The sequence below is a fragment of the Aotus nancymaae genome, unplaced genomic scaffold (genome assembly GCF_030222135.1).
Source record: "Aotus nancymaae isolate 86718 unplaced genomic scaffold, 86718_ANA_hifiasm-v0.15.2.pri h1tg000014l, whole genome shotgun sequence".
Lineage (NCBI taxonomy): Eukaryota > Metazoa > Chordata > Mammalia > Primates > Aotidae > Aotus > Aotus nancymaae.
The window spans coordinates 91,790,247-91,804,133 of record NW_026988425.1 but is presented as its reverse complement, the minus strand read 5'-3'; the positions used below and the strand labels follow the sequence as shown (position 1 = coordinate 91,804,133).

Below are 13,887 nucleotides of genomic sequence, written 5' to 3'. Positions count from 1 at the left end.
GTATGGCATTTTGGGTCTCAATTTTGTTCAGTTCGACTCAACTTTAGTTGTTTCTTTTCTTCTGCTAGGTCTGTGGGTTAGTTTGTTTCTGTTTTCCTAGTTCTAGGTGTGATGGTAAATCTTTAATTTGGCATCTTTCTAATTTTTTGAGATAGGCATTTAGCCTCTTTCCTCTTAACATTGCCTTTGTTGCATCTGATATATTGGTATGTTGTGTCTCTATTTTCATTAATTAATTTCAAAGAATTTTTTTTTATTTCTGCCTTAATTTCATTGTTTACCCAAAAGTCAATCAGGAGCAAGTTGTTTAATTTCCACGTAATTGTGTGGTTTGGGGAGATATTCCTGGTATTAGCATGCAGTTTTCTTTACCTTTTCATTTCTATAACTCAAGTATAGGTCAATGTTATTCACAACAAAAATGTTAGGTCTTCTCCAGACTTGGTTCACAACCATACATTTCTTATTTCCTTATCTTTTTATATTTTGTATTTATGCCTTTATGTATAATTTTTAATTTCAAACATAGTAGATGAATACTCATTTTAAAATTAGAATAATACTCTTCATCAAATTTCAAAGTCACGAAAGGAATTTCCATACCAAAGGGTCAGCAACAATAGAGAACAAAGTTGGAGTCAGAGTCTGTATATAATGGAGTATCCTTGTCTGGCCCCATCACATGAAAATCTTTTGTGAACTTGAAATGTGATACTTTTACTTATAGCCCACACTGCTCTTGTCCGGGAAGTTTATGCCCAGTTTGCACGAGCCCTGCATCTGCAGGTCAGCCTATTTTCACCTCCATATCAAATGGCTATCTACAATCTCTGAGAACCAGGCTAAATTAAGTCTGAGTGTCCCATTTATCCAGGAAGAGATGTCACATAGAGAAGATAGAATCAAAAAAGGATGTTTTAAATTGAAACTAAAAAGATCTTAATGGCTGATTAAATAGAACTTAATGACTGAAATAATGCAGTGGCTGGGTGGGGAGAAGGCAGGGACAGGTAAAGATACAGTTTATATGGCAAAGATAACAATTTCAAGTGGTTTAAGATTTAAGGTTATCAAGTGAAAACTAAAGCTCATCTAGAAAGAAATATACTTTATTAAAGCAGATTCCCAGAAGTATAAACTTTCACTGTTTTTGTCAAACCTGAGAGCCAGAATTTTGTTTTTCAAAATCACTGAGAAACCTTCATATCCAAGTATATGTTAAATACATATCTTATATCTCAAATACATCTCTTATATCTTCCTTGTGGAAGGAAGTGTTTAACTGGATTTTTATAAGGTGTCAAAAAGATTTGTGGACAATAACTAAACCCATATTCTGCAATTGTAATTAGATGAAGTTTATTATATACACTTATGCACAAAGAATAGGCTGCTTTTCTACTTTGCAAACAATAAGAGGTATTCTATGAGCTCTGATATCACCCAGTATTTTCTTCTCACTTAGGAACTAGTAGTAATCCTTAGTCATTTTGGCTAGGATAGGCTCTGCTGCTATATCTGGAATCTTTTCCATTTGTTCTATATTGCTCTTTTCCCAAATCCATGTGGTTCTACACAGCAATGTGCATTCCTGTCTTAAGACGATAAGTCTTACTGTTCTTAGTCATAACTCGAAGTGTGGTTCTTGAATACCCTATCTGTATTTTTAATATGTGGATTGAAGCACCACACTGGTCCTGTGCCCAGTCTACACTATCTTCTTGAGAATACCCACAGTCTTCTGGTATGTTGTCTGAATTTATTTCTGGACTATGTTATCTGACAGATTTTAAAGAACTTTTTCAAGAAAAGGATATTTTCCTTGGAGGCCAAACTGAAAACAGATATTCATCATGATAATCCCTTAAAATTACTGTCTAGCATATTATAGAAAAGGGTAGTTCTGGATATTGTTGGTTAATCACTTCCTGCCCACTCTCTTATGTGTTAGAGAAGAGCTAAGAAGGAAATTTCCTACATTGAAAATAGAAAATTCCCAATTAAGAGTTAATGAATACATGAAAAATATTAATTATTTGGTAAATGCATACACTTTTTATCATGGTCATTGAGGGAATGATGAGGGAACTTTTCTCTAAGCCTAAGACTACACATGTGGACTTGCCCAACACATCACCTTAAGCCTGGAAATTGGAAGAGAGGAAATAGGAAACCAGAGTGACAGCTTCTCACAAAATTGGTTAGAATCATCATTAAAAGCAGACTGATGGTGAATTTGTGACTATCTAGATCTAATAAGAGACTTGGGGCTCAACAGCCAGCCATCTCATATTCCCCTTTATCAGTTCTGAACTGAAAAGCCCCTCACTTTTTCTCATGAAAGGTAGTGATTGTTGCTTTTATAAGAAAGACTTCACTGGTTGTTTCCCTCCTATATATCTATATCCAAGCAAATCCTCAATGCTTTACACTAATTGTGAGTTGGTCTGTCTTTACCTTAATTACTTCATCTAAAGTCTTCGTTTTCCTTACCTCAGTAACAGGCTCTGATCAGAGAAACTCTTCAGAATGGTTGTCAATTTTGCAGAAGCTGTGAAAATTTTAGACAGTCTTCAGACTTCTGATCACATTTCCCTTGCTAAACCATGCGGACCTGAGGTATCCACCAATAACTGATTTTTCTGACTATTGACTGCTGCAATATCAATTCCTTTGATTTTCACTGAAACCGCTTACATTCCTTAGTGTGGAAAAAAAATAGTAGGTTCTGAATTTATATTTGTTGCTATTTAATTTATTTTATAAGAGTTTTTATTGGATTTAATTAGATATTATATATGATAGTGTTTGGAGAACTGTAAAAGGACTATGCAAATATATTATATTATTATCATTTCAGTTTGGTTTAAGAATACTATCAAATATGAAGAACTGAGAGAAAAGGTGAATGTGTAATCATTATGCTATCATTTTAATTGTGATTACCTTAGCTCTTTGACAACCATGACATTTGTTTTCATGGCTTTTTGCCAATATGACCACAGTCACACCTCTAAGTAGAATTGATATAATAAAACTATGAGATGTCTATTGTTCTTTCCCCAACCCACAATTATATAGCAGATGGTGAGAATGACACAAAATAAATTTGTTGGATCAATTTTAAAAAGACAAAAACAATCAGCCAGACTGCTGACTACCTTGGCATTGAGCCTTGTGGGTGGCTGGGAGGAATTGTCATTGCATGAACATGCAAATAATTGAAATTGAACTATGCAAGGGTGGAGATGATAGTTTGAATCACTAAATGGCTTTTCTAAGTTTCTATCAATGTCTTAATAATGCCACCTGACTTCCTTAGAGCAGAAGGACCTTCACATTTCAATTTTTCTTACTTTATTGATAGCATTTTCTTCTAACAGATTGTACAATGACTGTTGCATAAAGCAACAATTTTCAAAGTTCTAAAAAACCTTAAGAGGTCATTTTATTCTACTGTTTCATTTTATTCTCCTCTTTTTAGAAGACAAAATGAGGTTAAGTAAGATTAAAGATATGAGGCAATTTGTTCACCTAACACAGAACCTTCCATTACAAAGGTGTTTCTAGTTCCTCTTTGCCTAAGTTGAATATTTTTTATTAGTAAATATTGTCTTATTTTAGAAGATACATGGCTAGCATGTAATTCCCAGCATTTGTTTCTGGACTGCTTTAATTAAATAAATTAAATAAGTTAAAATTAATAAGAGTATGAAATTCATACCATATAGACAGTTATTGGCTCATTTTGTTAGAAATTACCTTCAAATTTGTCTAGATAACTCCAAGGTAATTATCAAAGTTTCCAGGTAAAGTATTTAGAAACTCGGAAAGAAAGCAGACCTCTTACTTCTTAAATGAATAAGCTGTGGGAATTTTCAGGAATCTTCCTTCTCACATTCAAGATCCTTAGGGTCATAGATATCAGAAAGATCTGGAAAATATTTCCATCTTGATCCCTAAAACCCACAGCTATAAATGGAGAGCTTAGTTCCTTTCTATTTGTTGACTCTGAAAGGTGCAGATATCCAGTTATGGAAGTCTGACCATTACCATTTCTTACAGATGCTCATCTCTGTGAAAAAAAGAAACAAATCCTACGTTCCTCTTATAGTGATTTCCTATTGCTGCCATAATAAACCTAAACATAATGGCTTAAAACAACACAAACTTACGTCCAAAATCAGTTTCACTGGGTTAAAGTCAAGATGTCAGCGTGGTAGTTCCTTCTGGAGGTTCTAGAAAAGGATCCGTTTTTTGGTCTTTTCTGAAGGCTGCCTGCATTTCTTAGCCCATAGACTCTTCCTCTACCTTCAAAACCAGTAGTGTAGCATCTTCTCTTTTCTCTGGCCTCTGCTCACATCCTATCCCTTTTCTCACTAACTCTGATCCTCTTCTCTCCCTCCTATAAGAACTCTTACAGTTACATTGGGCCTATCCAGGTAATCCAGGATAATTCCCCATCTTAAGATCTTAAATCACAAGTGTAAAGTCCTACCAGTAACATATCCACAGTTTTCAGACATTAGGAAATGAATGTCTTTCGGGGACCATTTTTTGGCCTACTACACATTCATACATCCCTGTAAAATCAGGATCTCAATGCTTCAAAAATAAAAGTAGTATTTTCTGAAGAAATGTGGGGATCTTGACCATGAAGTTATTCTGCCTCTTTCTACTTTCTCCCAGCCCAAACAATTAGGCCAGGAAAGAATATTCAGAAACTTGTGTTTCAGAGAACAAAGTGAAATCAAAAAGAATAATAGTTCAGAATCTTCAAAAAGTGGGAAGAGCAGAAACAAAAAACAGACAGGAGAATTCAAGTTGAGAAGTCAAATGGTTTTTCAAACCAAAGGGAACTGATGGTGGCCTAAATAATTAATAGAGGTTTATGATAAAGGTATTTCAGGACTGAGCTCAAAATTCAGCTCAGATGTGCAGAAAAATTGTATGTTCTTTATTTTGTTTAAAACTGTTGTTTATTATAATTAAAATTGAGTCCACACTTATATTCCTATATGAAATGTTCAAATTCTAATAGAACTGAACCCTCTCATCTCTGATTCTCTTCTTGAATGATGCATAGAAGTATAGGATCAGTGGCCACGATATCCTTCTGAAGTTTGGAGCAAAAGTTTTTCTGCTCTTATGCTAGTCTTTGAGTACATGATAGTTGGCATGTTCTTATATCTGTGGTGATCATCTTTGCTAGCTATCTTAGGTTACGTTGGCAGATGAGGGGATAACTTTCCTGGCTTGATCATGGCCTGAGAATGCTCACTATCCAACCCATTCTGACCTACTTCCTCCTGGCTGGAGGGTGCTCCGTAGTCTGCAGCATCCTCCATTAACCCCCTGTTCTGACAGCCCACTCTGTCTTCTGCTGCCGGGTTACTTTACTGCCACCATGACAGACCTGCTGGGGCTTAACTTAGCATCCGTTCTACACAGGAACTGACAGCAACATGTGAAAATCCAACCTGCAGAACTCTTTTTGCCTGACCACACTGCATAATTCAGTTTACTTTGATATGACTATACCTATGCCTTCAAGGTGGCCTATGGTTGGAGTCTCATCATACCTCTTAGCTTATCTAGTGTGCGTATTGTACACAAGTTTGCATGTGCACACACACACATACACACACATACACATCCTATTCGGAACTGAATTCAAGCAGAGGAAATTGGGAGATAAACATCTAATTGTTTCATTTTCCTGTCTCTTTTTTTCTTCCTGTCACTCTCTAAGGATAGAAAAGAGCACACTTCCGTTGACTTCCCCTGCATGGTACTGTCCTTCCTGTGATGCCAACCAAGACTTAAAAGCACATAGGGATCATTTCTCTTAACTCTGGGAATATTATATAATGTGAAATGTCCAAATTCAGCTATTTATAAATTAACCTGTGTATATAAATTTAGAAATCCCTTCTAATATTCTATTTAACATGTCAGAAACTGAATGTCTTCTTAGTAATAATTTTCTCTTTAATTTTATACCAAATCCTTATAGAAGAAAGTCTCAGAAAAATAGTGTAAAAGTCATATACTTAAAAAGCAGGAGACAACGTCTTTTCAAAAGTTTCTTCTGTGTGAAAAATTATCAAGGTTAACATCACCAGTGACCTGTTACGTGATAGCATGCATACCTGTTATAACACAATGCAAAGGGCAGTGGTATTTTCCCAAACCCATAATCCCAGTGCAATCATGTGGTAAACACCAGACAAATCCAAAGTTAGGTATACTGATAGATATGAAACTCTCAAGGTCTTGGAAAAGAAATACAGACTGGGAAACTGTCACAGGCCAGAAGGGACTGTGCAATACACTGAACTGAATGGGATCCTGAAGTACAAAAAGATATTAGGGAAAAAAACTAGTGAAATCTAGATAAAGTCTGGAGTTTAGTTAATAATATTGAACCAGTAGTGGTTTCTTAGTTTTGAAAACTGTACAATAGTTATGTAAAATGTTAACATTAGAGAAAACAGAGAGGGATTTAGGAGAACATTCTGCATTTTCTTGTGAACTCTGCTAAAATCTAAAATCATTCAAAAGTAAAAAGGTTATGTCTGCAGCACTGTTCGCAATAGCAAAGACATGGAAGCAACCCAAATGCCCCATCAATGATAGACTGGGTAAAGAAAATGTGGCACATATATACCCTGGAATACTATGCAGCCATAAAAGAGAACAAGATCATGTCCTTTGTAGGGACATAGATGGAGCTGGAAGCCATTATCTCAGCAAACTAACACAGGAACAGGAAAGCAAATACAACATGTTCTCACTTATAAGTGGGAGCTGAACAAGGAGAACACATGAACAAGGGGAGGAGAACAATGCACTCAGTGGCCTGTCAGAGGGGCAAGGAGTGGGAGAGCATCAGGATAAATAGCTACTGCATGCAGGGCTTAATACCTAGGTAACAGGTTGATAAGGTGCAGCAAACCACCATGGCACACATTTACCTATGTAACAAACCTGCACGTCCTGCACATGTATCCTGGAACTTTAAATTAATTTTTAAAATGATATATTTTATTTTTTTTTACCAACAGATACCCAGTTGATCTAACACCACTTATTAAATAATTGTCTACCCACAGATTTGAAATGCCATCTTTAGCATATACGAAATTTCCATATACAGTATATGTGTACTTTCTGTTTTATTGCAAAGATCCACTTGTATATTCTTACTTCAGTACTATATTGCTTGTTACTCTACCTTATAATAAAGTTTGTATTAAAAATTTTTTTAAATTAATTTTTAAAGGCTATGTAAAAACAAACAAAAAATATGTTGAGATAACCGCTTTGAAGATCAGGTTACAAAAGCACTGTACTTCCAACTTATTCACTGCTAGCCCCACAGCCCTCACTCTGGAGAAGCAAGCTGTCACATTGTGACTAGCTCTATGGAGAAGCCCATATGGAGCGACACGGAGCCAATGTCTCTAGTAAGGATGTATGGCCTGACATCAGCTATATAATTGAGCTTCAGAGGGGATCTCATCCACTCAAGCCTTTAGAAGATTACAGCATCATCTGACACTGTGGTTTTAGCCTCAAAACAGACTATGTCAGAAGTATCCAACTGAGCCACGCATTGATTCCTGACCCACGGAAACTGCAAGATAACAAATGTTTATAGTTTTAGAGAAAAGAAGAAAACACTTGAATTGTAAAATTTAATGGAGCTCACCAATAAATTCTGGAGTTATAATAAAAACATGAGTGATTAGGATAGAGCAAGAAAAAAATTCTAAAACAAGTAAAACCATAAATTCTCACACATCTTTATGACTATCCAATATACCTTTCAGGTACAGGGAGAAGTAATAGCTATTAAAAATAGAAAGTCTGTCTACAATTATTTTCCTAATGAAACCATTACAGAGGCATGAATGAAGAAGAAAAGAAAGAATGAAAAACAGGAATTTAATGTTTCATGTATCTGTCCCTTATGCCACTACTGGCAGTGCTGCTAGCAATGATGGACTTGTCATTGTTTTTGAAGTCCTGTTTACATACACACAGGACTTAAAAAAAAAAAAAAAAAAAAAAAAGGAGATCTGTTATACAAAAAATTTTTACAAATTTTTCAAAAAATATATATTTCTTCATTTAGCCTAGCCATTTAATACTAAGCTTGATTCTTACAGTGTAACAAAAGAGGAAGTTGAAATCCAGTGTGGTTTCTTTACATAGTTTTCTACTTTTCGATGATTAAAGCTGTGGTCTCCTAGCAGTGAGGTCAGTACATTTCATAGATGCTACAACAAAATTTGTACTAAATTTGGAACTGTAATGTTCTCATGAAAAACTCTACTTTATTACTAATTTAAGGTACAAGAACAATTTAATCCATCTTAGAAGTGTTTCCTGTTCATGATTTTTAATAGATATTCTCTTCTTCTTTAAAACTAAATTCCTGCTATGCAATTTCTGACAGCAGGTAATAAGAAAGAAGATGAAAATTCTGTTATATAGGAAAAACTGAGAAAAGGAAATGATATAAAATTAAATTATAAAGGTTGTGATTCAAGTAAAGATTGAATCAGGTATTTTTGAGCTCAAGAAAGTAGTTCAGTATTCTGAAGACACATAAAAGAAAAGCAAAAAGTTTGTAATCAAGAAGACAATGGCTCAATGGGAAATTTAGTATTGTCCATCAAAATGTAGAATACATAATTTCATTGAACCAGCAATTCAGCTTCAAGAAATTAATGGTGAAGATGCATACAAATGATACATATTTATATGGAGAGTGAAATATTCATTGCAATATTGTTGTGTCAGTCAAACATTGAAAATAGCCAAATGTCCATCAATAAGAAGTCATTCATTATATCATCTATACAGTTTACATTGAAAAACACTAAAAACTCTCACTCATTAGAATGAATGGGATTGATCTGTGTGTGATGACATGGAAGGGTATACATGGCATTAACAAGCAAAAAAGCAAGCTGTATAATATTATATATGTGACTGCCCTGAAATATTCTTTCTCATGTATCTACATGGTTGGATTCCTTAGTCCCTTCCTGTCTAGGCACAAAAGTAATCACAGAAAGGTCTTCCCTCACCACCCATATGAAATACAACACTCACACACAACTACCACCATCACTATGCCTTTCCATGCACTAACTTGCTTTAGTTTTCTTTCATCATCTTGTATATATATTTTTTGAAATGCTTTCTCTCTGAACAATATAAGCTTCACAAAAATAAAGACTTGGTGTGTATTCCCAATTTCTAAAGCAGAGCTGAGAGCATAATAGGAAATCAATTACTATTTGTTGAAGAAAGAGATTAATGAATCTCTACTAGCAGAGAGAAGTAAGATACCAAAGAGTTAAATGGTTTCCCTGATTCATGCAGCTAGTGAGAGATGATGCCACTATTATTCCAACTCCAAACCTGTGCTCATAACTATTTTATGGTACAACATCCCCAAACTTATCCTCACTCTATTTCTTCTCTTCTCTTCTGTTTTCTGTCTTTCCTCCCATAAAAGCATGGTACTGTTTGGTTGTCATGTTTCCTAATTCATGGCTTATAATCAACATCATCAAACTCTGTAAGGTTCTCTTTCTATTTTATTTTCCCCTTCGCCCCCAAAGCATCCACCGTAGTATATTTAAGTATACCTTTAGATATTTATGTCTCTTAAAAGCTATGTAGTCCTATTGAGAATGTGTGTTTTTCAAAAGGCTTTTTTTTCTTCTTCTTCTTTTTGAGACAGGTTTCATTTTGTTGCCCAAGGTGGAGTGCAATAGCATGACCCAGCCTCCACCTCTGGGCTAAAGTGATCCTCCTACCCAGCCTCCCAAGTAGCTGGGACCACAGGCATATACTACCACACCCAGCTAATATTTGTATTTTTTGTAGAGATGGGGTTTCACTATGTTGCCCAGATTGGCCTTGAAATCTGGGGTTTAAGGGATCCTCCCACCTTGGCCTCCTAAAGTGCTGGGATTACAGGCATGAGCCATCACGTTCTGCCTTTCACAGCTCTTTATATCTCCTTTTGTTTTGTAGCCTTTTCACTCATGTTTGACCTGTGTTTTTAAGATCTATTGCTGTCTCAGGAAGCTTTGCATATGCTTGTGAAATGTCTCCAGGTGGTTTGTGTACTACATTCTCACAGTCCCTCTCTCAAAAAAAAGGGACACTAGAAGCATTCATTCCCTGACTGCCTGCCAATCTAGTCCTTACCTATCCATTACCAGGAATTCTTTTCTTTTGCTTATGACTTATTTATATGCAGGGAATTATTGTTCTTTGAGCCCATTTTTCTACTTTCCATTCTCTGATTTTGGATCACAGTAATCCACATCTTCTAATGCTTCCTGAAGCAGTCAGGATATCACCGGCAGAGTTGGGAAAACTGCAACTCTCTTGACAACTTTGTCCTGTCGATAAAATTCAGCCTCAACCGGCAGAACAGTACTCAAACTAGGATGGAAGTTATCAAGTATCATCTCCACAACCACTTAATCTTTGGCCTCACTACTAAGGCAACCAACAAGGGCACCAATCAGTAGGAGATCTGAAAATGGATTTAGGCAGCTTTTACAAACTCTGCAAAAGATCAGAGGCAGAAAAGAAAAGAAGGCAGGAGGATGTCTCAGGGTAATTTCTTTGATTAAAAAAAATAACAGAATGTCCTCCTTCAGGCTTGTAGCTTTCTATCACAAAAAGAAAAATTTAAAGAGAAAAAGAAAAAGAAAAGAAAACTAAAAGAGAAGCTCCCATCCAGCTGTATGTTATTTTTATTTCGTAAAACACTTGTAGGCATCTTCAAATGACTAAACTCATTTAAATTCATTGAATTTTTATCTACTTTTTAATCTGTCATTAATAACGGTATTGTGAGGCTAGTTGTCTTAATCCTTCTTCCTTCTAAATACCTTGTAGTTTAGAATGTATAGAGAGTTTTAAAGAATCAAAACTGAAAATTTATTTTGCCTGAATGGAATCGTTATTACTATATGATAAAGTTGTGAGTCTTGTTCATTCAGGATGTTTTCTTGACTTATTAGAATGCCTATTTTGTGATTTTTTTAATATATCAAATATATATTTTTTGTTGTTCTATGAAAATGCTTCTTGACAGAGGCATTAACTAAAATTGTAAAATGATGAAAATATATCCTGAACAGGCTAAAACTATTGACATTTATCCAATTTGACTCCTTGCTTTCATTTTGAAATAAGGATAATGGAGATTTAACTGGAAAAATGCTTTCTCATCCTAATTCTGCTACTTCCTAGCTGTGTCATTGGGCAAGTCACCTATTATCATCAGCCCTAATTTGTTTGCCATAAACGGTACTGAAACGTTACCTTATGTCTAGGTTGATCGTATACAGAAGTAAATCTTCTTTATCAACACTGTAAAAAGGAAACAAAAAAAGGCAGTGGTAGAGTAGATGAAAATAATTATGATATTTTGCATTAGGATTTGAGTAAGTGATATTAATGCAAAATGGAAAATAAATAAAATATATAGAAAAGTAAATGAAGATAATGTATAAAAGCAATTTTGAAGTTATAATGCTAATAAAATAGGGCAGAATACAATCTTTTTCAACCACTTTTTTGTATTACTATAACATCTGTGCAATGTAGTATCTCTAGAGATAATATAAAACTATTATTTTTCTTTATGAGCTGCAGTTTTTTTCTCTACAATTTTCTGAACTGAACAAATATACTTAATTTTAATCTTGAGATATATAAAATAGATAAGTGGTAATAATATTACAAGTTGGAGATAAAAGTCGTGTTCACTAGTTGTCATAAAGCAATAGCCCTGTCTCTTAGCCACCTAAGACATAGAGAACCCCAAGGATAGGTTATTGGCATTTTGCACCCCCTCCAACCATTTATTCCTCACAGCTACCTCTTTGAAATAAAGAGGACGAAGTTGAAAAGGGAATAAGCTATGATGCACATAACCCATGACACATTTTTTGGTATAATGATTTATCATACATGTCCAACCTCTGACTCTCCCTTGAAACCTTTCTTTTTTTCTTTTGAGACAGAGTCTTGCTCTGTCGCCCAGGCTGGAGTGCAGTGGCTTGATCTCAGCTCACTGCAACCTCCACCTCCTAGGTTCAAACAATTCTCCCACCTCTACCTCCCAAGTAGCTGTTCTCCCACCTCAGCCTCCCAAGTAGCTGGGATTACAGGAGCATGCCAACACATCCAGCTAATTTTTGCATTTTTAGTAGATGGGATTTCACCATGTTGGCCAGGCTGGTCTCAAACTCATGACCTCAGGTGATTCACCCACTTCAGCCTCCCAAAGTGCTGGGATTACAGGCATGAATCACCATGCCCGTCCTCTCTTGAAAATTTTTTTAATTGTTTTTCTTATGCTGTCTAGGATAAAATTCATCAAAATCTCATAGACCTTAAATGCTCCTCCTATCTTTTTTTTTTTTAACACAATAATTTATTTATTGAGAGCCTCCTCTCCGCCCTTGCAGTCTCTAGATCACTTTTTCCACTTGCAGATTTTGCGCGCAAGCCCCAGAAAGATAGCTGGGGGCAGGGGGGCTGCATACTGTTCAGTGAGACCCATCATGTGGTTGTAACTGTCTTCCTCATACTGCGAGAACACGGCTGGCAGATCCAGCTCCTCATATAATGCCTTCACTCGGGCCACCTTCTCAGCCTCCTTCTGCCCGTAATTTTCCTTCAGGATCTGGCGCTGTTCCGGAGTGGATCGTTGCAGACACTGGACCACCAGCCAGCTGCATTTGTTGTCCCGGATGTCAGTGCCAACTTTGCCAGTCACACTGGGATCCCCAAAGAGATCAAGGTAATCATCCTGAATCTAAAAGAACTCTCCCATCTCCAGCAGGATCTTCTTGGCATTGGTACGCTCCTTCTCGCCATCAACTCCTGCCATGTACATGGCTGCAGCTACAGGAAGGTAGAAGGAGTAGAAAGCCATCTTGTACTTGATAATAGATTTGTACCTCTTTTCAGTGAATCTGCCGAGATCCATATTGCCCTGGGGTGTTGTGATGAGGTCCAGGGTCTGCTCAATCTCAGTCTGATAGGAACTCTGCAGGAAGAGCTCAATCAGGTTCAGGTAATAGGGCTGGTCCCGGCAGTAGAACTTCAGCAGGCGGTAGATACATGCTTCCAGAAGGATAGCATCATTGATGGCATCCAAACCCATGCCTGGCTTCTGATACCAGCAGATCTGTCCCCGGCGGGTGAGGGATGAATCCATGATGTCATCTGCCACCAGGAAGAAAGCTTGCAGCAGTTCCACACACCAGCCCACAGTCAGAGCCCACTGGAGACTATCAGCCTCCTGTTTCCTTGGCTCCAGAGCTCCTGGAACGCTACTAGCACCGTCAAACCCCGGTGATACTTGCCTCCAATGGCGTTGTACTCCAGGACCTCCTTGAGCCGGGCAATAGCATCTCCTGTCTCTGGGTGCCCCATCTTATCCTCAGTCAGCACCCTAACGATCTGGGAGAAGTGCTGAACAAAATCCTGCTTTTCTTGGGCATAAACATCTGATTTCTGGTCTCCATTCATTCTGAGGGAGGAGCAAAGGGCTCTGTTCCTGGATGCGGGTTCCTGCTCCAGCTCCTCCTATCTTGAAGTGTTTATATTATGTGACCCAAAGAATGGAAGAAATGGAAGGATGTGTTTGAAGGTAGCACATGCAGCACATGTGGGCAGAATCCTTGAAAGCTATAGATAGGACTGTGGTCAGCAGATTACAAATGTCAGAGAGCCAGAGACCAACACTTCATTCTCTGAAACAAACGTGAGTTGGGGAGCAGCAGGACCTCCTAGGAGATGGCTGGCTGGACCATTTAGAGATATTGGTAC

General features: G+C 36.8%; 1 pseudogene; it reads right to left on the bottom strand.

Annotated features, from left to right (window-relative positions):
* Positions 1-12,526: 12,526 nt before the first annotated feature.
* LOC105729988 (farnesyl pyrophosphate synthase-like) lies at positions 12,527-13,632 on the bottom strand (annotated as a pseudogene).
* Positions 13,633-13,887: the final 255 nt, after the last annotated feature.